The sequence below is a fragment of the Protopterus annectens genome, chromosome 7.part0 (assembly GCF_019279795.1).
Source record: "Protopterus annectens isolate FY-2018-M chromosome 7.part0, PAN1.0, whole genome shotgun sequence".
In the NCBI taxonomy this organism is placed as follows: Eukaryota; Metazoa; Chordata; order Ceratodontiformes; family Protopteridae; genus Protopterus; species Protopterus annectens.
The window spans coordinates 261963669-261989856 of record NC_056739.1 but is presented as its reverse complement, the minus strand read 5'-3'; positions in this window follow the sequence as shown (position 1 = coordinate 261989856).

The window sequence follows — 26188 nt, the reverse complement described above, 5'->3', positions numbered from 1 at the left end:
AGATTTAGTAGTTTTCCAGTGCTCCCATGCTTTATCTCTAAGTTTGAAAAAAAATTTAGCTTATTTGATTAGCCAAGGGGTAATATTTGTTTTAGTTTTGACTGCCCTAGAGGGTGCAAACCTATTTAAGACATTTAGCAGTGTATTGTTGAAGCATTCAACGGCTGTGTTTAGTGGTAGTTGTGTTTGAATATCCCAGTTACATTGCCTGAGTGTGCTTACTAGTGTCTGGGTATTGAGACTGTTTGTATTCTGGATTTGGCAGTAAACAGTAGGTTTGGGAATGTTGCTGTTGTGTCTTAGTAGGAATGTTGGTGAGTGGTCATTTAAGCTGTCAGAGAGACAGTCTGAGTGTTGATAGTGCGAGGTTCTGTTAGTTAGAGTCTGGTCAAGGGCGGATTGTCTGTTTGATTTTTTTTTCTGTTCTAGTGGCATTTTGGATAAGTTTTGTAAATCCATAGGGGATTATATGATTGGTGGGGTTCTATGCATTACAGGTGAACTACTCTAAGTTGAAATCTCCCATTATTATTGTTTCTTGGGAAAATATTTTTGTAGTCCATTGAAGTATGCTCTCTAAAGTGGTGAAGTTGTTCCCCGATAGGATATATATCCCTGCTATGAGTATGTATTAGTTATTATTAACTTTTAATTTGATGAATAAAATTTCAGTGCAATTGAAGGTTGAGATGTTTGGGTTTAGGCATTGTAGTGTTCAGTTATTTTTGAAAAGTATGGCTACCCCTCCTTCTTTTTTCCCTATCCTGTCTTGTCTGAGAATGTTATAGTCGGGGGATAATCTAATTATCTGCAGTTTGTGGTCGCAACCAAGTTTCTTTTATTACAACTATGTCAAGAGAATATATAGAGAGAGTGTGGCATGGAAGTCTTGAACCTTGTTGGTTAGACATATGATATTTGTTTAAGAGTAACAGATCAGATTTTTGCTGAGGTCTGTTTAATATGTTTTGGGGTTGACAGGAGGATTTGCTAAGTGAGTGTCAGGTAGTTGTGGGGCTGTAGTTTGGGTGTATCTTACCGCTAATTAGAAGTTATGATGCTATGTTAACTATAGTGTTGAGGAAAGTAGCAATGATGTTATTTACTCTAAGAAGGTTGAGCTGTGGGGTATTTATTGGTAGTATTTTGAAGGTGCATTGATCTAGGAGAGTAGTATTGAAAATTGATGGTGATATTTTAAAGGTAGTTGATGATGTTTGAGTGGTGTAGGATATGCAGGTTTTTGGTTGAGTATGGAGGTTTTTAGATGTGTGTAAGAAGTTAAGTGAGCTGCCAGGGAAAGTGTTATGAATATAGTGATTTGCAGGGATATAATGGTTGGTTATAAATAGATGCTCACATTTAGAGTTTTGGTGATTGAGTACTATTGCCAGAATTATATTGTGAAGACTTTAGTTGCTTGGTTAAAGTGATTGATAAAGTAATTATGGATGGTAGTTTGAGTGGTAATGGGGGATAGAATGGTTAAAAGGTTAGAAGTTGATGTTGAGTTTTTGTGGGTAGGGCTTAGGTGGAACTGTGTATTTGGTTATTTATGGGTAAATGAATACGTAAGTAAAAGAGGCCAGACTGGTATTTGTATGGATAAGTGTGTGTAGAAGATTTCAATTGGGTAATATGAAAAAATGGGAGTGGCTAGGTGAAAGATAAATCTGGGAGTAGTGGGGGTAGGTGAGATTTGGAGGTAGGGTAGGGGAACAGAGTGAGCCACAGCATAGCGAGGAGCGAATGGAGTGGGATAGACCAGAATCATCTTGACAGAAAAAGAAAAATAAAAAACAATTAGATTGCTGTAAGTAGTTGCAGAAGAAAAATACAACAAAGAATTGAGACAAACCAGAGTGATAGGATTGTGTTAGTTCAATTGATAGGAGAGCACATTAACTCAAAAGTGTCTATAGGTGATAGTAAAATGATAGAAGGATGGGCTTTAGATTTGGTGATGTGCTTGCAACCATACAGATGCAGGTAAATCACAATGTAAGGACAGCTTATTTAAATGTACATTAGCACCTGCAGGGGTCTGAAGGTTGAAATTGGCTGTATTGAAGAGGTGTATCTAACTCAGGCAGGGCGTGTGAAAATACCACACTGTATATTTAGTTGCTGCTAGGGTATTAGCAATTGCATGGGTTTACAGGCTGAAACTGGCTGTATTGAAGAGGCATATCTCACCCAGGCAGGGTATGTGAACATTCCACACATTTAGGCTTAGTTGCTGCTAGGGCCTTTTAAACCTGTTAAAAGTTCTTGGATCGTTCACATGAAATTGCACATAAAAAACATTTATTCAGCAGTTGCTGCTGTTCTAGCAAATCACCAGGACCTATTGGGAGAGTTTCTCTATAATACCTGAGTGGGGGATTGTGTCAAATGCCTTGGCTAGGTAAAGATAGGTGGTATGCACTTTCTATCCCTCATGCAGGGCCTTACTGACTTTCTTGAAGAAGTCAACTATGTTTACCAGGCATGATTTACCTTTATTGAATCTGAACTGGATTAGATCCAGAGTTTGGAGATTAATTATGTCCTTTTTAATAAGGCCCATAATGATTTTTTTCCATGGTCTTGCAGATGAGGTTAGTCAAGCTTATGGGCCTATAATTCCAAGGGTCGGTTGGTGGTCCTTCTTTTGTAGATGGATTACTTTTGCTTTCTTCCTTTCCATCGGAACATAGCCAGTTCACAGGCTGTGATTAAACAGAGATCCAAGTGGATCTCTTAGGTAATGTTTTAAGTTGCTTAAAAGGCAGCCTATGATGCTGTCTGATCCAAGTAATGCCATGTGTTTGGCTTTGGAGAGCACCAAGATGACCTGTTTTTTTGCGATAACAGGCTGAGGAGTGGTGGCAGTTGTAGAAGTTTGCTACCACTCTGTCTGCTAGCAGATTGGCTATTACCTCCAGATGAGTATGGGTGGTGCCATTCCTAACCTGTTCAGTGCATAGCTGGGTATTCCCTTGGAGATATCAGACATAGTTAAAGAATGCCTTTTGATTATCTTCAGCAATGGATGCTATCTTTGCTTCATAATTAGCTTTGGAGGACTTGACAAGATCTCTAACTTGTCCGTTTAAGCTAGAGTGGCATTGTTTTCCTCTGCTGTGCCAGTGAAGGCCACCAGCTTGGCCAGATAGAATTTTGGAGAAATTCTGTCATCTGTAAATATTAATGTAAACCACAGGCTTGTTGTCTTAAATGGTAAAAATAGTGTTACATGTGGAACTGGAAAAAAAATGCAACAACAGTGCACTCTACTGACCAAGTAAAGCATACTGTGACCCTTTGATGTAAACATGATTCCAGTCAGTCTAGATGAAGGAATTCTTGCTATTGTTTTAAAGCCAGAGTTAATGGCCATAATTTGCATGCATAAATGTCCTTTTTTGCTCTGGTTTCGACCCAGAGGTGAAAAATTTAAATGTAGTTTCTGTTATCCTGGGAACCCAGGAAAGAGTGAAGAATGATGTAATGTAACCCAAGGAAGTGTGAAGAATGATGTAATGTGAACAAGGAATGTGATTTTAAAAGCACAGAGAATCAGAGAGCATTAAGCATTTTTGTCTTGGCCATCCAACTCATCAGCACTGTCTTACTCTATATGTAAGATTATCTTAGACTTGTGTTTTCTCTTAGAACTAGCTAGAAACAAGAAAGATTAGACTAAGTGTTCTTCTGTGATGTCAGAACTGTACTACTGAATTATTTTAAGTATTTCTTTGTGATTTCTGAACTCTTGGCTAGCACTGTGTAGTAAAAGTATTGTCTTGTGGTTTGCCTATTTGTTATTAAATATTTTTAAACCCTTTCAACTGTGACTGTGTTTGTAGAGATAATTTAAGCTCTTTAGAGTACTTGCATGTCTTTTTGGTAAAATTGTACAAAGCCACTTCAATAGCTTTAGCCCTGGGCTAGACTACCAATTGGATAATAATATACTGCACAGTAATAATTGGACATTCTTTTAAGGCCCTTTGGGCAGCTGATAAATATTAGTGGGTGGTGGCGGCTCATACTACCTTACAGTCTGGGAAAAGGGGCACAGCTGGAGAACCTGTGCCAGCCTTCCCCAGGAGTGTCTGTGCGATTGTATAAACTCTCCTCAACATGTGTGTGTGTGTGTGTGTGTGTGTGTGTGTGTGTGTGTGTGTGTGTGTGTGTTTGTGTTTGTCAGCTACTTGGGGAGGGACATGAAGCACTGGTTGGACAGAGAGGGTGCTGGTGGTTTTAGCATGCCCACTAGGCTGAGATCTGGACCCTATAGCTGTGCCAGTGGAGAGTCTTATTTGGGACCTGGAGAGCAAGGGAGCGACCACCCTGGACTGACTGTGATATCTGTGTGCTCTTAAGGGAAATTGCACTTTACTCTGTGCATTTGTTATCCTTTCCTCCTATATGAGATGCCCCTCACTGGTGTTAGTGGTGAGGATTGAGGCTCCTTGATTGCTGGGCCAGGGCACGGGCATCATATATTAATTGTTAGGCAGTGTTGGGATATCCACACCACATATTAATTTGTTGGCAAATACTAATTGGCTTGTATTGGTGTGGGTAGAGTGAATTCCTCTAGCTTGTGTACAGTGAGCTTTGAAGGTGTTTTGTACTCTAAATTAGCCATACAGTGAGCACTCAGAGTTCAGATCACAATTGTTTTATTTCTTTTGTTAGCTTAGTTAGTCAGGGTGAGCAGGCAGCATGTCAGCAGAGGAGTATGGAAAGCTGACAAGGAGCCAGCTGGCGGAGATGTGCCAGGCTAGGGGACTGGTGTATGGAAACCTGACTAAGGCAGACCTGATTGCAGCCTTGGTTACAGCTGCATCAGAAAAGAGCAACCAGGAGGACAATCAGACTGGCAGTGGAGATATAATACCCTCAGAGAATGGACAGCTCAACCTTTCTGCAGAGGACTTAAAAATCCATCTGGAGCTAAAGAGACTTGAGTTGGAGGCCAGGCATTTGGAGATATAAGCAGCTGAGAGACCGAGGAGTCTATAAGCTGAGGAGAATGAGAAACTGCTCTGCCTGGAAGCTGAGGAAAAGGAGTGGCAGAGGAAGCATGAGAGTGAAATGCTGACTCTTTGCTAGAGTCATGGAGGTAATGGGGAAGTGAGTAACTGGACCCCAGATGCACAAAAGGTCAGTAAATTTCTTCAGCAGTTTAAAGAGGAGGATAATTTTGATAGTTTCATTCATATGTTTGAGAGGGTATGCAAACAGTATGGTGTTGACCAAAGGCTCTGGGTATGGTTCCTGACCCCCTTACTCCATGGTAAAGCTGTAACTGTTTTGTCAAAAATGTCTGGCGTTGCATGTTTTGATTATACTGCTGTTAAAAATCACTTGTTAGAATTGTTTAAGCTAACACCTGAAACGTATAGGAAAATGTTTTGTGAGCATAAATGCAAGGCAGATGAAAGTGTGTGTGAATATGTTGCTTAACTGAGCACTTATTTCCATAGGTGGGTGAGTGGATGTCAGGTCACCATATTTGAAGGGCTGACAGACCTTTTGGTGAGGGAACAAGCCCTTAGCACTTTGCCTGAGGACATGAGGATCTGGTTAGCTGATAGACAATGTGCCACTTCAGATGATTTGGGGAAGAAGGCAAACCCATACCTGGCAAGCAGGGCAGCCCTGCACAGGAAAGGGACCCCTAGTACTGCTCATAGGTCTAAATGAACCCATGTTGGGCAGCACAGACTCCCCCAACAGAATATGCCAGTAGCAGGGAAGCCACTAGTCTAGGTAAATGTCCAGGAGCTAGGTTTAAATGTTTTGAATGCAGCCAGTGAGGCCATGTAGCATACAAGTGTCCATGGAGGCAAGGTTGGGAAAAAGGTGAGGGTGCCAGTAAGTGGTAAAGACAAAATGCCAATATTAGGTTGTCTTGAGACAACAAGGGTACCAAACTACCATCCTGCATATGTCCTGATAGGGAAGAATTTGGATGAGGCAGTACCATCTGTTTGTGCAGTTACACACAGTCAGGCTAGGAGACAAGCAGGTGGGTCTGGTAGCCTTGGGGAGACCCAGACAGACTACATACTTGCAGCCAAAACTGGGGAGGTGGCTACTTCAAGGAGAGAGTTACCTTGTAGCAGTGAAACTGAAGGTGAGCCACAGCTGCTTGGGGGTACTGATGGTCCCTTGTACAGAGTGACTGCAAAGGTAGAGGTGAGTAGAAGTTCCCAGGCTGACAGTGAGGCACCAATATCAGAGGACACCAGACTTCCTGTGGAAAAGGAGATTAGAAGGGTTACAAAGAGAGAGGTGAGACAGGCTCAACTCTCAGACCCTACATTACAAGGCCTGAGGCAGGTAGCTAGGGAGGCACCTGATTCTCAAGGGAAGGGGCGAATCTGTATACTGGGACAAAGGGCTACTGTACAGAGAGTGGACCCCTGAGGGAGGACTAGAAGGCGAGAGAGTACAGCAGTTGGTAGTGCTTAGAGTCTACCATCTGGCACTTCTAGCCATAGCCCATGATATTCCCTTTGCAGATCATATGGGCATAAAACATACAAAGAGGTGTATTATGCAGAACTTCTATTGGCCTGGAATTTCCAGAGATGTAACAGGGTACTGCAGGACCTGTGAGGAGTGCCAAAAGGTAGGCAAGGCAGGATACAAGGTGAGAGCTCCTTTGATGCCTTTGCCTGTGATTGAGGAGCCATTTCAGAGGGTAGCTATGGTTATTGTGGGTCCTGTGAGTACCCCAAGTTCCACAGGGAAAAAGTATATCCCAGTGGTAGTGGATTATGCTACACAATACCCAGAAGCAATGGCTTTGTCCCCCACTGAGGCAGAGAAGGTGGCAAATGCGTTGTTAGAGATTTTCAGCAGGGTATGTTTTGCAAAAGAAATACTGACTGACAGAGGGGCCAGTTTCATGTCAGACCTGCTGGCTTATCTGTGGAAGTCTTGTGGGGTAAAGCACATGAAGACCGCCCTTACCATCCCCAGACTAATGGTCTTGTTGAGAGGTTAAACTCTACATTCAAGTCCATGCAACAGGCATTAGCAGATCAGTTTAAGAGGGAGTGGGACCAATATTTGCCCCATCTGTTGTTTGCTAACGGAGATGTTTCCCAGGATTCCACAGGTTTTTCACCCTTTGAGTTGCTGTATGGGCATAGGGTGAGGGGACCTCTAGATTTAATTCAAGATGAGTGGGAAGGTGAGTGTGAGGCTCACAAGGAGTCTGTTGTGGCATACATCCTAAACCTCAGGACAAGGCTCAGGGAACTCATAGGCTTGGCCCAGGAGAACCTGGCAGATGCCCAACAACAGAAAAAGGTGTGGTATGACAGGAATGCTCGAGCTAGAGAGTATGCTGTGGGGCAGCAGGTAATGGTTCTCATTCCTGTCAGATACAACAAGCTGCAAGCAGCTTGGGAGGGGCCGGTAAGTGATGTTAACTACTTGATGGAACTGCTAGGCAGAAGGCAGGGGCACAAATTGTACCATGTTAGCATGATGAAACCTTACCATGATAGAGAGGCCCTTTTGAGGAGCATTTGCAGTGGATTGCAGGAGGAGTCTGAGGGAGATCTGGTGACTGATCTCTTCAGTGAGGCTCGGGCTGACACCTCAGTGGAAGGGGTAGCAATGTTCCAGCAGCTATCTCCTACCCAGGTTCGAGAAATCCGAGCAGTGTTGCAGGAATTTGGGGACATGTTCACTGGGAGACTAGGGTGCACCCACCTGGGGCAGCACCAGGTGGCTACAGGACCCCAAAGGCCCAGCAGGCAGGCTTAGATAGAGTAGAACAGACTGAGAGAGAAGGAGGGAGAAGAGAGAGGAGGAAGATGTTGGAACTGTGGGTGAGAGTCCCAGTCCCCTCCCCTCCCAGTGGTGCTGGGGTGTGAAGGATGGCAGGCAGCAGGCAGCACCAGTGGGACTACAGGAAGGAAAATAAATAGTCACAGTCAAATGCATGCCCATGCCTGATGGACAGATGGGGCAGCTGGGCAGGGGGGTGGTATGCTACATCTACCTCTTTACCCATGTAGGGTGCAGGGCAGGTGTCCTTGAGTCTCCCAGTGCTAGAGAGAGAGGAACCTTCCTTTTTCCTGGCTTTTATGATGTCACAAAGATGATGCCCTGAAGGGAAGAAGAGCAACTCTCAGAGGCTGGTAGATTATAACCTACCTAACAGGGAAGGTTGAGGTTTGTCCTTGCTACTCTAGATGATGATCCATCTATAGCCATTTCCTGGCCAGAGCCAGAGCAGCATGGGAGGGAGGTGCTGGGCAGCACACAGGGGGGCAGGTTGATCATTTAAGATGAGCAATGTCATGGTGATGGCAGCAGGTATCTAGGACAGGACAGAAGGAGTCATCATAAGATAAGGCCAGAATGAGCCAAAGGAAGCCCAGAAGGGCATGGCACACCCCTTATGAAAAAGAAAAAGCAGGTGAGGGTATTTTTAGGGACAGCAAGGTACTACAGAAAGTTTGTCCCCAGTTATAGTACCATAGCTGCTCCCCTCACAGACCTGACAAGGAAGAGCAGGCCAGATAAGGTAGTGTGCACCCCAGCATGTGAGCAGGCATTCCAGAAGCTTAAAGAAGCTTTGGGAGGACCCCATGTATTAACCAGTCCAGATTACAGCAAAGAATTTGTTGTGCAAGTGGATGCTTCAAACCAGTGGGTGGGGGCTGTACTTCGCCAGATTTCTTCAGAGGGGGAAGAGAACCCAGTGGTGTATCTCTGTTGTAGGCTCCAACCCAAGGAAGAATGCTATGCAGCTGTAGAAAAAGAAATGTCTAGCCATAGTGCGGGCACTGAAGATACTTCAGCCTTATATGTTTGGAAGGAAATTCGCTGTTATGACAGATCACAACCCCCTAACATGGTTACACAGAGCCAGCCAGCAAAATGCCAAGTTGCTAAGATGGAGGCTGGGGTTGCAAACATATATGTCCATGCAGCACCACAGTGGGATTAGCAATGCCAATGCAGATGGGTTCTCAAGACAGGGAATGGGGTAAGATACAGTCAGATAGACCTAGCTCCCTCAAGCAGCATTTCTCAAGGGTCACTTGAAAAACTAGCTTGCATTCTCTGGGTGGGGGGGGTATGTGAAGATTGGGTGAAGATAGGTGAAGGCTGCTAGCCTAGTCAGATATAATTTTGGAGATAATTCTGTCATCTGTAAATATTAATGTAAATGGCAGGCTTGTCTTAAATGGTAAAAATAGTGTTACATGTGGAACTTGAAAAACATTTAAAAACAGTGCACTCTACTGACCAAGCAAAGCATGTTGTGACCCTTTGATGTAAACATGGCTCTGGCCTGTCTAGATGAAGGAATTATTGCTGTTGTTTTAAGGCCAGAGTTAATGGCCAGAATTTGCATGCATAAATGTCCTTTATTGATCTGGTTTCTACCCAGAGGTGAAGAATGTAAATGTAGTTTCTGGGAACCCAGGGAAGTGTGAAGAATGATGTAATGTAACCCAGGGGAAGTGTGAAGAATGATGTAATGTGAACCAGGAATGTGATTTTAAAAACAGAGAGAATCAGAGAGCATTAAACATTTTAGTCTTGACCATCCAACTCATAAGCACTGTCTTGCTATATGTAAGTTTATCTCAGACTTGTGTTTTCTGTTAGAAATAGCTAGAAACTAGAAAAATTAGACTAAGTGTTCTTCTGTGATGTCAGAACTGTACTACTGAATTATTTTAAGTATTTCTCTGTGATCTCTGAACTCTTGGCTAGCACTGTGTAGTAAAAGTATTGTCTTGTGTTTTGACTATTTGTTATTATTTTTAAACCCTTTAAACTGTGGCTGTTTTTGAAGAGATAGCCATATACTTCTGTAGCCACACCCCCTCCCATTCTCATCGTATCACTTACCTCGACTACTTAACAGCCCTACCCCTAACTGCTACAATTCATTAATTAAGCTAATTACCATTTTTGGTCTCCTCCATAACCTCTCCACACCACATCCTGTATTGCTTATAGTTTACATCTGCTACAACCAAAGGCCTATTAGGCAGGCTCCTTATAGAGTACCTATTATTTTACTTAATTGTACACTTCTTCCCTCAACCTACTCAACCTCTTATAGCACTCTCTCCTTCTCCCACCTTTAGTTTTACTTACAACACTCCTCCCCTCAATATACTCTAACTCCTTATCTACATATCCTAATGGCCCCAACACACAAGTCTATATTCACAAACCTACTACTCTTAACTACAGCTCTTGCTTCTCTTACAATACCATACACACTAACCTTATTTGAACATTTTTCTCTTCCTGAACAACACCACCCCTACCAGCAAACTCTACCAATTTTTTGCATAAACTTCCTCAACCACAGTAACATAACCTCCACCTCTATCTATATATTACCAAAATACCATAGAGCTACCCATGTTACTTACTTCCTTATCAAATAAACCCAAACAATTACTACAAAATCCTTAAGTTTGTACAATATCCTCAACAACACTCCCTATTAGATGGTGATATTCATCCAAACCTGGCCCCAATACTGATATTCCCAATAACCTACACAACCTAACATCTCCTGCTATCACTACCTTAAATAGACCATCTAACTCCCTCCTGATAGCTCACCTTAACATCCATAGCATTAACAATAAATGATGTGCACTGATTCAATATTCTCTGTATTACAGAGACATGGCTAAAGCTGTCAACTCTGGACCAGGAGATTACCCCTCCTGGATGTAATATCCTGAGATGTGACCGTAAAACCAAAAAGGGTGGAGGTGTAGCCATTTTGTATAAATCTGAACTCTAAATTTCACCCTTCAATGTGCTCCTACCCTCAGATACCAATTCAGAAACCCTTACTGCCAAACTTCAGATCAACAACTCCAAATCTATCTATCTCATTTGCACATATTTCCCCCCTGGAAATAATATCAATACTCTTGAAAACTTACTTAGTTACCTGTCTACCCACCTACCTCAGGAAACCATTGTATTAGGTGACTTTAATATAGGCTGGGCTATCTGTAGTTCCCCTGATCCTACCAATCACATAAATCTTTATGGATTCTAACAAATTATAACTACTCCTACTAGAATCCATAAGCCAAGCAGTAAGGAAACCCCTCTAGACTGGATACTTATCAACAGCCATCTTGATACTTATAAACCAGGTACCCTTTCTGAAGATATCAGTGACCACATGCTAACCTACATTATTAAACAAAGAATCCATAGCCCAGTTACTAATAATTTTAAAACCTCCCGCTCCAAAATAAATTTTAATCCAGAGAGCTTCCTAAATGAACTGAAAGCATGTGACTGGTCACCAATGTCTTATCTTCAACTTGATGAGGCAGTGACCTACTTTAACACTAGATTCCTTCAAATCCTAGATTACCATGCCCTTTACCGCTCTGCCTGAATAAGAACCAAAATTGCCCCCTGGCTCACAAAACAAACTAGGCAAAAGATCCTCCTCAGAAATAAAATTTGGGCCAAATAGAGAGTCTCCAAATGTCCATCAGATCGCCTTTACTTTAAACAGTTAAGAAATGCCTCCAAAAAAGATATTCTCAGAGACAAAAAGACTATTATCTTCACCTCCAACAAATCCATCAACAAAACCCACAAAAATTCTGGTCAGGCATAAACAAACTTCTTCAGCCAGGGTACTCTAAAACTCCTGCCCCTTCAGGATTTAACCATGATAACTCTAACCAGATTCCTGATGCCTTTAATAACTACTTTAATAACTAGTTAACTTTAATAACTACTTTAATGAAGCCATTCCAACCCTAGCCAATACTTTACCACCTAGTACCACTACCCCATTAAATACCACTAAGACTCCATCTCCAACCTTTCAAATACAACCTGTACCTACATCCCTCATTTGCAACATCCTTCAAAAACTAAAACCATGCACCCCCTTTGCTGACTGTCTTCCAGCTGAATACCTGCAAACTGCAGCAAAAGCCATTACCTATCCCATTTCCATCCTTATAAATAGACCAGTTTTAGAAAGCTAAATCCCTTCCATATGAAAAGTATTCCACATCATCCCTCTACATAAAGGTGGGTCATCTACTGAGCTCTCCAACTTTCGGCCTATCACCTTACTCTCTCCAATAGCTAAGATAATGGAAAAATGCATACACAGACAACTACTCGACCACCTTCTCCAAAATAATCTACTTGCCAACTGCCAACATGGCTTTAGGCCATTCCATAGCACAACCACTGCCCTGCTATCCTTTTCTGACTCCATAAACAAAAATCGTAACAATAACACTTTTTCCTCTGCACTATTTATTGACCTTTCAAAAGCGTTTGATATGGTGAACCATAATATGCTTATAGACATACTAAAAGCCCAATCACTTGATCCACAAGCATTACAATGGTTTAAATCCTAACAGACAGCAAGCAGTACTTTGGAATAATAATCTTTTTACTTCCCTCCCTGTGAACATTGGAGTACCCCAAGGTTCTATTTTAGGACCTCTACTATTTTCATTGTTTTTTAACGATCTGCATACCAAAATTCCTCAAGCCACCTGCATACAATATGCAGATGACTCTACTTTAATTTGTTCAGCCAAGTCCATAACCTCTCTCCAGTCCCTCACCCAAACAGTATTTAACAGTGTTGAAAATTGGTTCATGCAACACTGCCTCCTCCTGAACCCTAAAAAAACAAAATTACTGCTCTTTGCTCCTACTCATAAGTCACCTCAGCTGCACTTCACAATAACCTCTAACAATGCAACTAACATATCCCCAGACACTACAACACGCCTACTGGGAGTAACAATTGATAACAACCTTAGCTATGATGTCCACATTAATTCTACAATAAAGTCTGTCAACAAAAAAATAGGCACCCTTTACAGAATCAAACCCTTCCTTACCCATTCAGCCAGAATGACTATTGCCCAGATCCACCTTATCTCTACCCTGTTCTATGCTTCTGCAATATATACCAATATATCTAAAAACAACCTCACCAAATTTCTACCAGTTACAATAACATAGCCAGATTTGCCACTGGCACCACCTTTAGAACTCACCACTGTCTCAGCCTAAAACAACTGGGATGGCTAGAACTGCAGAACCAACTACTTTGTCAACAACTTGTTATTACCCAAATGATCCTTCACCAACCTAATAATACCCCTATCCTCACTAATCTGATTACACCCTACAAAAATCTTGCAACACTATGCTCAGCTGATAAGCTTCTAGTTTCCACTATTAAATCAAAAAACAAAGCTCGGTACTCACTTTACACCAACACAGTAGGTAAAAACTGGAACCAGCTTCCTACTGAACTTTCCACCTTTGCTTCCACTCTTCTTTTTAAAAAACATCTTAAAGAATATCTTACAACTCACTGGCTTTGTCCCTGCTCTAACCCTGACTGATATCTCATTCTCCTTCTTGCTCTCTCTATACTTCTCTACTCTACTGCTCTAAGACGCCTATCTGTAATTAATAATATCCTTCATAGTACTAAAAAAAAAAATAATAAAAAAAAATTATGTTTTTGCTCTCAGTATTTGATCTTAGCTTAAACCTACTAAATGACTCTGTACAATTTTGTTCTGACCAATGTTGCCAATGTACTGTAATTCACTTGACTATTACTATATATTGTATTCTTTATCACTGCTTATGCTTGGAGCTTTTCTCCCCGGGCCTCTACTGAAAATGGACATATATCCAGTTAGACTAGCCCGGTAAACAAATGTAAATAAAATAAAAAATAAATAATTTAAGCTCTTTAGAGTACTTGCATGCTTTTGGTAAAATTGTACAAAGCCACTTCAATAGCTTTAGCCCTGGGCTATACTACCAATTCGATAATAATATTGCACAGTAATAATTGGACACCATTTTAAGGGCCTTTGCATAGCTGATATATATTGGTGGGTGGTGGCAGCTGGTACTACCATATAGTCTGGGAAAAAGGGGCACAGCTGGGGAACATGTGCCAGTCTTCCCCAGGAGTGTCTGTGTGGTTGTATAAACTCTTCTCAAAGTGTGTGTCTGTGTGTGTGTGTGTGTGTGTGTGTGTGTGTGTGTGTGTGTGTGTGTGTGTGTGTGTGTGTGTGTGTGTGTGTGTGTGTGTGTGTGTGTGTGTGTGTGTGTGTGTGTGTGTGTGTGTGTGTGTGTGTGTGTGTGTGTGTCTGTGTGTGTCTGTGTGTCAGCTTCTTGGGCAGGGACACGAAGCACTTGTTGGACAGAGAGGGTGCTGGAGGTTTTAGCTTGCCCACTAGGCTGTGATCTGGACCCTATAGCTGTGCCAGTGGGGAGTCTTATTAGCGACCTGGAGAGCAATTGAGCGACCAGCCCCGGACTGACTGTGATCTCTGTGTGTTCTTAAGGGAAATTTCACTTTACTGTGTGTATTTGTTATCCTTTCCTCCTATATGAGACACCCCTCACTGGTGTTAGTCATGAGGATTGAGGCTCCTTGATTTCTAGGCCAGGGCATGGGCATCACATTTGGCCATTAGTTTATTTCTGTTGTTGTATAGCTTGTTTACACTAGGGTCACCATGGTGGCTTGCTTTTTTGGCAAGACTTGGTGCTAGTCTGGTCAAGTAATACAGATCCTATACAACTTCTTCAGTAGTTATACAGGGCATTGGTGTACACCTCTGAGTAGGAGTCCATGTTATCTACACTAGATGGGGCTTTGAAATTCAGATACTATCACTTAGTAGAAGGTAGTTTGTCTTTGAAAAATTCTTAAGCCTTTCTGAGCTTGATGAGGTGTCTGGTCTTATAATTACATTGAACACTGATTTATGGTCCAATCTTACCAGGCAGAGCATCACATGGGAAGGTGCAATGCTGTCCCATGTTAGTGAATACTATGTCCTACTATTTGAGCCTCTTGTGGGTGGGTTGATTAGTTTTCCAGAGCATTAGCATTAACAAAGTCCAAGAACTTCTGAGCCAGCATGTTTGTGGTCATGTATGTTTTCCAGTTGATGGTAGAATAATTAAAATCACCCAAGAATAAGGTGTTGGGTTCTATGGCAAGTGTCTCCAATAAGTCCAGTTATGTGGTATGCTTTTTCTGTTTCATCGTAATGGACCTATGACTAGTTATGATGTGGTAGGGGGCTTTGCCTATAGTTAATTGGACATGGAGTAACTTAAGATAGTCATACTGTTTGAGCAGTCTCGAGGTTTACTTATCCTTAATGAAGTTGGATATGCCTCCTTCTTCAGTTTATTCATGCTCATCTTGTGGTCTGAACATATGGAAGGCATTGCAGCCCTGCATGGCTGGGGTGGTTTCTGTGCCTTTGAATCATGTCTCAGTAACTGTGCAGACATCAGCATCTTCCAAAATGAGAAGTGGTTCCAGGGAGTGCATTTGCTTGTTTTGATTCCTAGCATTAAGCAGCAGTATCTTGACCTTATCTAGCTTATCTAAAGAGGATTTTGTTATGTTGAGAGGTTGGTTATTTTGACTCTGACACAATAGGGGTGAATAATGCCTTTGCCAGTATCCGACAGCCTAGAGGAGACAGGTGTAGACCATCTTTGGCAAAGCAGCATGGCCCGTCAACCATGTCTTCCCAAGCTGACAGATATTGGATCACTATGGACTGACACTAGAAGCTAAGCCAGTTGTTGAAGTCAATCATTTTTGTTTGTGTTGTGGCATCATTCTTGGAGGAGGTAAAATGCTGCTTAAGGCTAGGTTTATACCTGCCTGTGACACATAATCTGAAAGGTCAGTCATGCCTCTCTTCTTATAGTCCATTGAGGTACATCTCAAGTCATTTACCCCACATGGACTAAGACAGAGGCATACCGGTATTTGTGGTTGAGTGACTTGATGTATCCTGGCACCTAACAGGCAACTTAAAATAAACCGCTCCTTATCCAGCCTGCTGAGAGGAACATCTGTGTGTCTAACGATGGAGTCACTTATGACCAATACATTAGGTGTTGCAGTGTTATGCCTTATGGGCTTATTGGTTGAGACACTGGTGTGTGTGCTATTATGTGTTTTGGTTGTCTTTCGCATTGTTGTTTGTGTAAGTGTTTTACATTTGTGAGGCCTCTGATCTTTTGGTAAGTTACTAGTGAGTACCTCCACATATGTGGGTTTAAGAACTTAGAAATCTTGCCAAAAGTCACATAAATAAAGATAAGAAAAACTTCTATAATAATCCATCTTCTACCATTAAATCCAACACTAAAAAGTTCTGGCACTCTGTAAATTAAATACTACACCTAGGAACGCAAGCCTCCCCTAACCCTCATCCTGACAAAACACATGAGGAAACTGCCTCCATATTTAACAACTACTTTATAGACTCAATATCCAAATTACTAAATCAAGACACAAACCATCCCACCAACAATAATAGACCTAATAGCTCAACCCTTCCATCAGTAGTAACCTTACCAGTACCTTCTCCCTCAAACCTGTCTCCACTAACTATATTAAAACTCTACTATCTAAATTAAAACCTTGCTCCACATCTGTAGGCAACACTCCCTCAGCATTCATTCAGGCTGCTGCTGATGTTCTTGCTTTCCCAGTTTCTATTCTAATAAACTGCTCTATTACAGAATCCACAGTCCCTTCCATCTGGAAACAATTTTACACCCTTCCAATACACAAAGGAGGAAACTCCACAGATATAACTAATTTTAGACCCATAGCCATACTCTCACCACTCTCCAAAATTCTGGAAAAATGTATACACAATCAAGTCTTACATTACCTTCTGCAAGAAAATCTGCTCAACTTACCCAACATGGCTTTTGTCCCATGCACAGCACTACTACAGCTCTCCTGTCTTTCCTAAACTCTGTATCACTAGCTAGAGACAGTAACAAACTTAGTTCCTGTCTCTTCATTGATCTCTCTAAAGCCTTTGATACAGTCTCTCATAAACTTCTTCTCATTAAACTAGCAAACTTACACTTCTCTCCATCCACCATATCTTGGTTTAACAGCTATCTCTCTGATAGACTCCAATCAGTCAAATGGCTCTCAACATTCTCCCCTCTTCTTCCTGTTAAAACGGGTGTTCCACAAGGCTCCATCTTTTGGTCACTTCTTTTTAACATCTTTACCAACCTTCTCTTCTCTTTCTGTCCAGGATCCTCACTGATACAATATGCAGAGGATTCTACACTTATCACTATTGCTGAATCACCAACTGAACTAAAATCAGACACACAGTCTTATTTTAACTCTGTAGAAAACTGTCTATCTGAAAACCAACTTATCCTAAATTCAAACAAAACAAATTTACTACTTTTTCTCCCTAAAAACCTTAACCACATAAAGTCTTACTTCTCCATAAGGTCACAAAATAATACTCAAATACAGGTGGGCACCAGTAGAACTCTCTTAGGTGTTACTATTGATGATAGACTAACCTTTGATTTACACATCAATAATTGTATCCGAAAAACACATCTCAAGCTAGGTCTCCTCTATAGAAACAAAAAATATCTTTCCAAAACAGCAAAACAAACCCTTTCAAAGGCCTACCTCTTACCCACTTTACTTTATAGCTCCCAAATTCTTACCAGCCTCAACACTGAACTACTAAACAAGTTAGAAACAACTTATAACAGGATTGCCAGATTTGCTGCCCAAAATTCTTACAAGTCACATCACTGTCTCTCACAAAAAGAACTAAATTGGCTAGCATTTCCTAACCTGCTTTGGTATAATCAGTTTCAGATTATTCATTCCATTCTCTACAAACCCTCTTTCTGTCCAACTATCTCATCTCTAATCTCTCATTACCTACCCACTAGATTATTTTGCAGTTCTGAACAAGGCCTACTAAAAATCTACAAGCCAAGGACCAAAATGGGTCACCTAGTCTATAGCTTTAACCCTTCCAAGGTCTGGAATAGCCTACCACTAGATATAAGATCCCTTGAGCATCCCAATCAATTCAAAACCGCTAAGAAAAAATACCTTCATGAAAAATGGACGTGCCAATGTAATTATCCCCTGTAAACACTCCCCTATAACCTTCTACTTCTCTTCTCTCTTCCTTCCCTTCAATAAACAAACCTACTACTTTATCTTCTCCTCTTGGTACATCACTGTACAAACATAACTAGTAACATATTTCAGCTATGTAACCATTACACTATTATGTATATAATATGTAATTATGACTGTATCCCTCTGATTAATGTATTTCTATGTATTTCACTTGCCACAGTTTAATGTATGACACTGTAATGGAATAATGTGTTGTACTGATGAATGTAATGTCTGGCACTGTAATGCAGTAATCTGTGGTATTGATAAATGTATTTCTATATGTATTCAATATGTAAAATTTCAATTTTCTGTTGGAGCTTTTCTCCTCAGGCCTCCCCTGAAAATGGGCATTTGTAGCCCAGTCAGACAAACCCGGTCAACAAATATAAAATAAATAAAAATAAATAAATATGTGTCATACCCTTATTTAGCATGGGAGTGTGTGTGTGCTGACAAATTGTTTGGCATTCAATTTGTCCTTAGTAAGAATCTTGCCTTCAATTTCATAATAGTGGCAGTAGGCATTTACCTGGTCTATCTAAACTGAGAAACTCACAGAAGGGCCCTAAGTATTTTTTTACACTTCTCTTATATACTATGACTATACTTCTGCAGTTAAGAAAAAAAACTGTACCCTCTGCTGCTGATTTAAATAGTTAATTGTGCTATATTACATTGTATCTGTTAGCTGTAGGACTGTACATCTCTTACATAAGTATTTATTTGTTTTAGGAGTAAGTGGTTGCCAGTATACATGAGACAATTACTACTTTGCCTCAGGATGTCTGTGTCTATCAGGCCGACTAGAAAGAGATGATGGAAAACTGCCCATCTATAACAGCAGGCTCTTACTGTATGTTTTATTATGGAAGGGAATGGGTTAATTTGATATGACTGTGCTGGTAGCACCAGAGCTACAAAAGGGACCTATACGTTGTGTAGGCTAAGGTTAATTAATAAGGCAACACTGCTCGGTGCTCAACTGAGTTGCTCCTAGAGCATCAGAAAAGGTTGGAAGGGTTTCACTGAAAGCTCTTTAGGTAAAAACTGAGCTTCTAGGCTTTTGTGTCTATACATGGCACTGCTTACCACTGCTGAGTGAAGAGCAACACCTTGAAAACATGAGGCCTAAATTAAAGCAAACAGAAAGAAGTTTTTAAGCTAACTACCAATCATCAAAGCATACAATAAGCCTTCTAGCAGCAATCCCTAACTCAGACAAGTTAGATCAGCAAATTTCTGACAGAAAGGTGCAGAGAATCACAGAGAATCACCTTCTTAATGAAGAATAGCGGGTTTGGAATCCAAGTGTAACAAGACCACACAAACTACCTAGAACAGTCTTAAAACTAACAAATACAATGTAATACAGTAGAATTAACTACTTAAAGCAGCAGTAGACAGTGCAGTGTTTTAAACTTCTGAAGTACAGTCACAGTATATAAGAGAAGTGCAAAGAAAAAACACGTGGAGCCCTTCTGTGTATTTCTCAGCTCAGATAGACCAGGTAAATGCCTACTGCCACTTGATGGATAATTCCAGCCCTCCTAATGTAATAACACTGTAAAGGAGTGTCTGGAGTGAAATGTTACTACAAACAGACTTAAAAGATACAAAGTGCTACCATAAACAAACTTAAAGCTATAGCAGTGTACTTTCAAAAGCTTATAAAAGTGTGATTATTCAACAAAAGTACTTCACTTTGTATAAATGAGCCAAGAGCCACTCAACTGTACAGAATTTATAAAGGCACTAAAAACAAGATAAGTTGATTAATAAGCCATCCAGCCAATACAACTACATGCAGAAATCTCAAGTGTTTCCCCATCCTAAACAGACCAGGCTACTCCAAGTGCACTAGATGGAATATCTGCTGATCTCCTGATGTAAAAACAAGTGCTTCCTGGAGTGTAAAAATACACTACTTTATCCAATAGCTAGCTAATGAATTCTGATCAAGCAAATCAGTAGAATAGACAATGAGGGACAAAATGCACTTTTCAATATAAGCACAAGGAAAAGCAAATAAATAATTCAATATATCAACAGCAGTGTAGGAAGGGAGGAGCTTATTATGCTCAATTTACAGTAGGGGTGGGCAGCTTAAAATCACCGGGTTTAAAAAGCAGATCGATGAAGGGGAAGGTGGGAAACTCTAGAAGGGAATCACCAGCAGCGCTTTAGTTTATGCAGGCTTGAATATTTTCAGCAAAAGACAAAAAGGCAGAACTTCACTGTGTGTTTAAGTGTCACTCAAGAATCACCATCAGTGCTTTAGATTATACAGGCTTGAAATATTTCCAGCAAAAAACAAAGGGGCAGAAATTCACAGTTAAGTTAAATATCAGTCAGGAGAGAGTTAAGCAATGAAAAATGATGTCAAATGTGCAGTCTATATAATTTAAGTATCTATCTCTCACATAGAACAAAAGTAATGTCTGCATGTATTTCATTTTGCTGTGGTTGGAACCATATAGTGTGAAATGAATTGCAATCCCTCTGCACATGTGCATGCACACAGCTATGCATAAATATGTGCATATGCACACACATTTAAAACAGATGTCATCATCAATTACAGCCACTTGCATGATTTGAACTCTATACCTCTGATGCTTGATTGTGATTAAATAAATGAATAAACACATAAGTAACCACTATACAGGAATGCATCTGTTCAACTCATTGCTGCCAGAATACAGAATGCAACCCACTTCAACCCTGACCCCCCCCCCCACACACACACACGCACACACATACTTCTCTCAAAACATTCACTCAAGAAACAAGGAGAAATCTAAAATAATGCAGGACAAAGGACCAAAAATCAAGACAGATATTGCCCTTATGTACTTAGCAAGTTACTGGAATAACAGACTGATGGCTACTATTTCTAAAACTCAAATGACTGTCATTTTTATTGACTACCATCTTCACTGAATTATTAAGAAAAAACACAAACATCTTAAAATAAACAAAAAAAAAAAAAAACAAACTTCAAACATCAGACAGCCCCTACTCAGGGAACTAAGTTTTTCCATTGTGCAAGCAGAATGTACCACCTACTGCTTTTCTTTAACTTCCCTACATTCAAGACTCTAGCAGAACATCTGTCCACACCGGTTGCCTTCTTCAACCACAGGCTTTATTCCTTGCTGTACCTCACACTATGGTATGTGTAGCCATCCCCTAGCAGGAAGTACTTATCCAGCAGTGACTGGATAGTTACACAGATGCATCTTATTTCTCGAGATGCACTCCTCTTAAGTTGATGTTCATATCCTACCCCTGGTTACTTCCCTCCTCTATTTTGCTACTTCACTGGGTATATACCTGCTGTTTGCTGTTCTTTTGATGCCTGCTGACTAGTATTAATGATGTGCTGGTCACAGCTCTATTGGTGGAATGGTTTTGAGGTACTGAGTTACAGTGTTTTTCAATGAGCAACAGGTCAAACACTGAGGCTTCAGCAGTTTCTTATTTCAGATCACCATCCAATGCTGTATTAACCCTTGCCCTTTTGTAGGAGAAGTATTTCAATGAAGTTCCCTAATCAGGCATTCTGTCATCATTTTGCCTTAAATTTCTTCAGTGTCAATGTGATTCCCTACTTGAATTAGTGTTTGAGATAATACAATTCTTTCAAGAAAGGAAAAAAGAAAAATGTGTTGAATTAGTATGTTTCCCCGGACTGCAAAACAAAGTACACATGGGGCAAGACACTAGTTCAAGATAGTCAGTATTCATAGAATGGTTACGGGTCAACTTCTTTTAGAATCTGAGGGACTTCTGGACAGAATAACAGCTTTTGACTAACTAATTTTCCTCTCATTAAAGTGTTCCAGAAAGCATGTAAATTGATATTCATGATGCAGGACAGCAATACTTGAGAAAATTATTTTATAATATGACTAAAGAAGAACAGATAGCATTTAATAATTAGAAAAATTATAATGGAGTGGATTCATTGGTCCATGCTAGTCTAATGACCACCAAGGACTTTCCAAGCCTAGCCATGCAACCCAACCCAGTTTTGTTGAAAAGTTCCTTGGACAACTATATGGTAGGGTATGTTAGTAAACAGGTAGCTAAGGGTTATGTGTGTTAGTTGTGTACTAATTTACTTACTGCCCACCTATGTCCATCAAAGACATGGGGGCCAGGCCAGGGATAACTTTGTAATTTCCCATCCAGTGATCAAGATTTCTTTTGAACAGGGCAGGGATGAACCCTGCTTCGTGTAGATAGGGAGCATATTCCATAGCATGAGGATCCATTGAGACTCATATTGGTCCCTCCAGGAGGGTCTATTTATGGTGCAAAGTTTAGGTCCACGGATCTAGTGTTTCTGCTGGTGTTTGTCTTGTGGAAGTGCAAGATATCCATCAGAGCTTGATCCGAGAATGCATTGCATCTAGGCAGAGTTTGCCTCTCAGTAACCTGTAGTAGACTCAGTACAGAGATAGGACCTTCAGGCAATCTGTGTATGACAGGGTATTCATACCCTGGATTCTGCTGGTGAGGAACCTTTAGAGCATTCCAACTGTTACAAGTGCCTGGCTAGTACATGCCAAAGGTGGCATTGTACTCAATGATGGGTCAGATAAGGGCTGAGTAGAGTGGTACTATTACTTCCTTGGACCTGGATGCCATACCTTTGCTTATGATTTGGGCAACAATGAATGATTCTCTTACTATCTTGGGTAATTGTTGGTTGAACACCAGATTACTATTTACATATGTTCCCAGATCCCTAACTTTTGGGTCAACTCTTAGGGGTGTTTTATCAATGAAATAATTGGATTGAGTGGATGCTTTTCCAAAGGATGCTATAATGCATTTATTTACAATGAATTTTAGTCTGTGTTTTTTGGACCAGTCAACTGTTTGTGTTAGACCCTCTTGTAGGATGTTGACATTGTGGGGGGAATCTATGATAGCTCCCAATTTACCTTCTTCTGAAAACTTGGTGGGGTAGAAGCATTTGACATTAGCCTTGACGTCTGAGAAGTATATGGCAAACAGGAGTGAGCCCAACATAAAACCTTAGGGTACTCCACTAGTGACTGGTCTCTCAGTGGATTTGGTCTCACCGATCCTGACTTCTTGGGTCCTATTTGTGAGCCAGCTGGCAATCCCGTGAGTTATACAGAAATTTATGCCTAGTTCTGAGAGTCTGTCAACAATACCCAAGTGAGGTATTTTATCAAATGTATTGTCCAGGTCAAGATAAGTGGTATGCACCATTTTCCCCTTATCCCTAGCTATGGTGACCCTCTCAAAGAAGTCTACCAGGTTAAGTAGGCAAGACCTTATCTTAACAAAGTGAAACTAGGATGGGTCCAGTGTCTATACGTTGCCAATGTCCTTATCGATCATTTCCATGATGATTTGTTCCATGGCTTTGCATATTAGACTTGTCATAGGTTCATAGGTGGTTACTGGGCTAGTGACCCGAATATCTTTATAAGCCTAGCCATGTGTACCTAATATAATACTAGAGAGACCAGATATAAAGGATCTTGCCTAAACTCGAGTTCTTAGTTAGCAACACCTGCCCCATATCTAGGGAGGTTATAGGTAAAATCCCTGGAAGAAATTTGTGGTTTCCCATCCAGTCATCCAGGCTACATTTAAACAGAGTCATAGAAGGACTCTGATTGATGTGAATTGGTAGTCTGTTCCCAAGGAGTGGCAACCTCTGAGATAAATATCTCTCTCTCCAAGTAGGTCTATTTATTTTGCAGGCCAGGTTAAGGTCCCTTGTCAGACTGGTCAATCTGAAGTTTCCAGGCTCAGTTGATGGTCCACCCTTATTAAGAGGGATGACAGTTGCAGCTCTCCACTCACCTGACATGTAACCTGTTTTGAGGCTATAGTTGAAGAGGGCCTCAAGTTTTCCTGCTAGGTCATATTTAAATCTACAAATAAATATGAAATTATTATATTATGAATTTAGATTACTATAATGAAACCATGATATCATTGTTGAAGCAAGACTCCATCTATCAGAATAGTAATAAACAGTGCCTGCTAGAAATGATTTTGCATTTTTATTAGCCAATTTTGAAACAATTTTGACTGATCGCAAAGACTTTCTACATAAGTTATATATTTGATATAAGAGTTTGTGGGCTAATCTACAGCTATGCTATTTTGTAGCACTTGCCATCAACTCTTTATAAACTGCCATATCTAATGAATATGGTGTGCAAATGATTAGGGAATTATTATCTCTTTGCAGTGATTTCAGAAACAAACAGCTAACTGTTGCTGTACACTGCTGGAGTTAATTTTGGAAAATAATGTTATGGTATTAAATGATGAGTTATATTTGCAAACATCATGTGTCACAGCAGGCATACTATGCACTAACAGTTATGACAATTTAGTTTTGACACTGTGGGAAGATACAATGATGATACAAGCTCAACTGAGCTTTTACATCACTTTCTTTTTTATAAGTGCTTTGTTGATGATAATTCGGAATGACAGTTTAGATCAGCTAACTTTTTCACAAATATCTTCAGACTTCTACAAACCTTTTTAAGATTTGAAATACATTTTAAAAAGGTTATTATTTTTTTTAGATGTTCAAGTTAGGGTTACTAAAATGGTTTATTAACCATGAGAATACATACTAAAGAATGCAAATGCAATTCATATTTGAATCGCAAGAGTATACATCCTAAGTACATTTATAACACTATTATGAGAGGATGGTTTTTACATGCTTCTAAGCTTACTTGCAAAGATGATAAGATAGAAGAGGCTTTTAATAAACTACAGTCTGACTTTTTACAACACAGATATAAGGAAAATAGATTGCCCATGTAGAGAATAGAGTTAGACTGGAGAGAAATAGTGCAGCATCACCGTTTTTTAGTGACAGACATGAGAACAAAGCACAAGTCTTGTTTACTTGAATGTCATTTCCTCTTACTTATTCAAGGAAAGTAAGACTAATATGTGCTGCTGTTAAAAGAAATTGGCACATTCTTATGGCACACACAAAAATGAAAGAACTGATCGGTGTTTCTCTATGCATACCTCTTAACTGTCCAGATTTTCCCAAAATATCCAGATTTTTGCCTCATCTTTTTGGTCTGTGTCTTATAAAATTTGTAAATAATTAATAAATAAAAACACTGCATAAAACCAGAGGAGGACACATATTACACATAGTAATAAACGTTAATTTGAATTTAATTCTAATTAAGCACTTTCAACCCTTACTATGTGTACGGTGTGTCCTTCTTTGGTTTTATGTAGCATTTTTTATTCATTGATTTTTTTTTTTACCACTGTGATAGAGGCTGTGGAGGGTGTTGTTTTTCATTTATTTTCTCATAAAATGTGTGTGTTTCAGGCAAATCACTGATGAATGAAGTCACTAAATGATGACACACATTTGAGTTTCAGACTTCATATCATTCGGAAAACACATGCTAGCACAAAACCTGTCATTCCACCAACTTTCTAAGTTTATAAGAGCATTATCTAAAATCTGCCCCTATTTTTGGGCCTTTGTCCCCACATTGTTTTAGGCTTTGTCCAGATATCTTGTGCTAAGAGGTTGAAAGGTATCGCCTCTGTGTTTTGTTGTCAAGAATAAGTGGAATCTTAAACAACTATGTCATAAAGAGCTTAACTGCTGTAATGAAAATAAGCAATGTGGTGTGTTTCAGTGTGAAACATGCCCTTATTGTCAACATATAGATGATGAATCTTCTTTTATACATCCTACTACAAATTTTAATTTTAAGTTTAGTTTTTATGCTACTTATACCTCTCAAATTTTGATCTATTTGGCACTCTGTATGAAATGTCCTTATTTTTGTATTGGCAAAACCAACATAACATTTAGGGAGCTTATTAGTGAACATATATATATATATGATTTAAAGAAAAAGAATGTTAAGAGTGCTTTAGTGAAACATGGTGCAGAGAAAGAAATAGACCATAGCTTAATATTCATGGATATATAGTTGGTGAGAGACAATATGTGAGGTGGTGATACTATTAATAAGACTGAAGAGTTGGAACACCAATAGATTATTAGGATGACTGCCACAATGTTTTATGCATTTAATGGCAAATTATCTTTAAAACCCATCCTTAAGAAGTGGGTGTTAAAATACT